Below are 5,239 nucleotides of genomic sequence, written 5' to 3'. Positions count from 1 at the left end.
ATCCCATAAAAATATGATACATTATACTGCCGATGCGAACGACCTGATCTCATAAGAATATGTTACTCTACCGAGGTGAACGCCCCGATCCCATAAGAGTATTTCTGAGGCGTTCAACCTGATCCCATTAGAATATGAAACTTTGATGGTTCACTAACCCTACTCACGAATATACGTGTGAATTATAAAATTCAAGAAAAACTATCGGACGAATACGCACAACACAGAAGAAACTGTAAAGAAAAGTACAATTTTCACGGCTAATCAAGTAGCTCATCAAGTATCTTAAATCGCAAGTATGATACTATATGCGAGTCTAGTCTCAAGCTAAATGTAAATTAAAGCATTTAAATTGGCAAGAATAACTCAAATAGTATAATTAAAGTATGGCGTGAGTCTAAGTCTACCCGGACATAATCAGGAATTCTAGTATAAACACGGACACTCATTACCTCATACGTACGTAGTTTCCACAACATATAGCACATAATAAATAACACATATGAGCTAAATCCCCCCTCATAATGTTAGACGAGAGACTTACCTCGCTCCAAAATCCGATAACCGGCTCCAACGCCTCTCTAACTCCTCAAATCGATGCCAAACAATCCGAAACTAATCAAACAACGTGTAAACCAATCAAAATATATGCCAATACTCGTAATTTAATAATTTATAATAATTCCCAACTTAGCTCGAAAAGTTAACATAGTCAACCACAGGGACCACGTCCAGGATTTTTAAAATTATCAAAAATATATATTACCCATAACTTATATAATTTATATCCAAAAAATCATCGAATTTCGTCCATGAATTGACTCTCAAATCAAAGATTTGTCATTTCTCAACTTTGGGGCTCAAAATCCTAATTTTTACAATCCAAATATGAATAAAAATAATAACCAACAGAAATAATCATGGAAAACATCAAAATAAAGGTTGGATATTTACCTTCTTGTTGAGACGAGAACAACGCCACGAAAATTACTTCAAACGGAGCTCTAGAACTCAAGATATACTCAAATTACTAAAATGTTCGATATGCCCATTTAAAACACTACCCAGGTGATTTTTATCACCTTTGCGGGACACCTTCGTGTTCGCGAAGAGAATTTTTTTGTGTTGACAGGTCAACCCAAATTTCCTTCTTCGCGTTCGCGGAACCTCTCTCGCGTTCACGAAGAACAAAAGTTCGCACCAGAAACCAACAATCTTTTTCGACACGGAAATGGATATAACTCTCTCATACGACCTCGAAATTCGACGATTCTTGTTGCTATGGTTCCTTAATTACGATACAGATCTAATGGTTTAGGCTAATCACAAATTAAATATCGTTTTCTCAATATGGTACCCTTTATGCCCAAAGAAACGATGCTAAGAGCGCGACACAACCCAAACACATCTGATGCCTCCGGAACCCCGTCCAATTACACAAATCATTCCCAAAACATAGCACAAACCTACTCGAGGCTTCAAATCACACCAAACAATATCAAAACCATGAATCACAAATCAATCCAAGCCTAATGAACTTTTAAACTTCTAAAACTCATGTCGAACAATACCAAATCTACATGCAAGTCCCAAATGACACAACGAACCTATACCAACTTCTGAAAGCACAATTCGGATCCGATATTAATAAAGTCAACTCCCGGTCAAACCTATCAACCTTCTAAATCTTCAATCTTTCAACTTTTGCCAAAAGCATCAAATTAACCTACGGACCTCCAAATCCAAATCCGGATATACACCTAAGTCCAAAATCATCATTTGGACATAACAGAACTGTCAAAACTCTGATCCGAGGTCATATACTCAAAATTCAAACCTTGGTCAACTCTTCCAACTTAAAGCTTCCGAATCGAGAAACATTCTTCCAAACCAACTCTGATCTTCTCGAAAATCTAATCTGACTACACGTGCAAGTCATAATGCATGAAGTGAAGCTACTCAAGGTCTCAAACTGCCGAACAACGTGCTAGAGCTCAAAATGACAGACATGTATTTTTCAAGGTTTTCCTATAACCACAGTAGAAATGATATATTTTAATTTCAAAATGACTATCTCAGTATATACCTTGTATATTTTACCACTTAGAATATAAAGTATCTTTCATTCTGATATAGATCGTAGTCCTAATGGCGATCATTTAATTGTTACATATCATTGGATGATTATAACTAAAGCGTGAAAAAATATATTATTGCTTATGAATTTGTTGATTCAAAATACACTGGAGCATATATTGCTTCTACTGTTTTAGAAATTGTTCAATTTTATGGTCTTATTAACAAATTTTTAACTATCACATTAAATAATTCTCCTGCTAATATTATTGCAGCAAATAACTTAAAAGTTAGAATTTTCCAACTTTATGACTCAATTTTCTATGTTAGATGTGCATGTCATATATCTAATTTGGTCATCAAAGCTAGTATCGATTTATTTGCCGCTTTTTGTGCTAAAATAAAATATGCTTGTGCATATATCTTTCATGCTAATAAAGCGAGTAGAATTTGTGAATTTAAAGAGCGATGTGTCTATGTTGAACTTTCATATAGAAAAGTTCCAAAAGATGTTTGTACTAGGTGACATTCTACTTACGAAATGCTAAAAGTTGCTTATATCTATCGGCTGCATATACAAATGATATATAATGCATATAATGCTATCCCTATTAATTAAATTATCGAGTCTGATTGGAAAGAAATTCACAAGCTTACTAAATTCTTAAAAAAATTTATTATGCTACAAAATAATTTTTTGGTATATATTGTCCCACTATTACACAACTATTGTAGTATATTTGTGGAATTTTAGCTGTATTTGCTAAGTATAAGATTAGATGCATATACACGAGCCGTTGAAGAAATAATTTAGAAATTAAAAAAATATTTTTTAAATTTCTCACTATTTATTTAATTTTTACTATACTTGACCCATCTTTAAAATTACGAGGTGCAAAAGAACGTGTTCATAAAATTTATGAGAAATTAGAAATTTCAAAAACTAAAATGCCAACTGTCGAAGAATACCAAGCTAACATATATGTTCATGCCAAATTAATGTTTGATAAGTATAAAAATATGGCAACTCTAGACAGTGTACATCTAAGGCTAGAGTAAAAGATAAAGTGTAGGAAGGTATGGAGATCGTGATTCAACTGGTATTGGAAATAAACTTAATGTTTCTATTAATCAGGGATTAGAATCTATTAAAGATGAAGAAGGCAAAGAGCAGCTTTTAGCATGGTTGAGGGGGCATGACAAGGTAATTCGAATACTTTGAAGAATGGCTCGAGAGATGTACTGGCTTTTCAAGAGTCATCAATAGCTTTGAAGTGTGCTTTTAGCATGACAAGATTTCAAATCGGAGACCACAAATATTTATTCGTGGAGGACAGCCTAGAGATTTTCGTTCTTTTTCAAAGATTGGATCAATGCAGAAAGAAGAAATTTGGCCTAACAAAATTAACCACTAAGGAAGAAGAAGACTACAATGAGAACTTTGCACTGAAAGCGATGATGACATGAAACTCATGGAACATCAAGCTACATTGCCAGTTCTAGAGGAGCTTCCCTTTGATATTATACGAAAGTTAGAAAGAAGCTATATAGGAAAGTATAGACATTAGCATGATAATTTGTAATTATCTACTTAGAGGCCTAATTTAACCGGAATCTTTTCTAGAAGGTGGTGATTAGGTGCTTTTCAAAAGACTTGTATTTGTGTATTAAATTTAAAATTTTAATTAGATAAACTAAAAGGCTTTAAGCCTTGAATTTTCTTAAGGATTGTCTTACTTAGTTACTTCATAGTAGTACATACTTGGAAATATGTTAAATAAACTACAAGTATTTTTTTAAGTACTTAAAAAATTTATATATACTAAAATATTTTGCTACAGTTTTTTTTTTACATTTTCTTTTTTCTTAATTAGAGTTTTTATAATTTATTAAGTTTGAAGTTTATTAGAAAACTAGTCGTCGCTAATTTTAAAAACTTAGCCATTGCAATTATAATTTTTTTAAATATATTTAACTTAATAAAAATTTAAAAAAATCCCACGAAGGGCTTCCATCTCGTCTCGTCTCGTTCCGTTTCGTCTCATTTCGCCCCGTTAGTTAGTGGGATGGGATGGGCCTAGGGGTTCGTCCCGCTAACGTCTCGGTTCCCTTAATCCTGTTAAGAAATCGTCCGTCTCGTCCTGCTAAAATCATCCCATTCCGTCCCATTAGACAACATTAACTATGTGATATACCAATATTTAAATCATGGTATATTTTATTTATAACGTTTTGATCATAAAGTTTTTAAAATAGGCTCTTATCGTCCTTTTCTCACGAAAAAAAGAAACAAAAAAAGAGGGAGAACTTACACAAATGTCCCAAATAAGTCTTAACTTACCAACCTATAGCCATTAGTCATAGACTCACCAAAACTAGCCAACCACATATAAAAAATAAAAAACCAAATAAATAAGGCTCTTTCTCTCAAAGAATCACATGTAAAAATCTCCTTTCATATTTTTAAACGTGATTAACAACATTAGATGCAAGACAGAATGGAAATTTCATGGATGAGGTAGCAAATAAGGTGATAAAATACAAAATAAAATACAATATTCCAAAAATCTAAGCAAAAAAGGAACTTTTTCAATGGCTATAGTTGAAATTAATAGAAAACATATAGATAAGTCAATATACAAAATTTGAGGAAGATTAGAGGTGATTAGGAGTGGTTTTGTATCAAAATTCATAATTAAATCGAGTTCAAAAACGCTTCTGCGACACATGTATCTCACACATAGGTATAAATGTGATACACAACTGATACAAATATGATACATATATGATACACAAATGATATACAGTGTGATACACATCATTTTTCATGTTTAGTTTTTACATCGAATTTTCTATTCAAACCACCTCAAAACTTTACCAAATCATCCCAAAACTTAGATTCAAGCTCCTTAAGATGTACCTAATCTATTCTAATAACACCCACTCAAAAGAAAGCAAAAATTTAACTTTTTTTGCTATAAATAACTAATTGGCTAATATTAGTAATATTTGACTAATATTAATAATATTTTATGAATTGGCCAATTTTGATAATGACCTACATTTATTATAAATGGACATAACTCCCAAAAAAAAAAAAAAAGAGACCGATAGTTTTGCAGCTATGAATTAAATTATGAGATAATGGGTTTTATTGGGCTTT

The sequence above is a fragment of the Nicotiana tabacum genome, chromosome 24, assembly GCF_000715075.1.
Source record: "Nicotiana tabacum cultivar K326 chromosome 24, ASM71507v2, whole genome shotgun sequence".
NCBI lineage: Eukaryota > Viridiplantae > Streptophyta > Magnoliopsida > Solanales > Solanaceae > Nicotiana > Nicotiana tabacum.
This window is presented reverse-complemented; position numbering follows the sequence as displayed.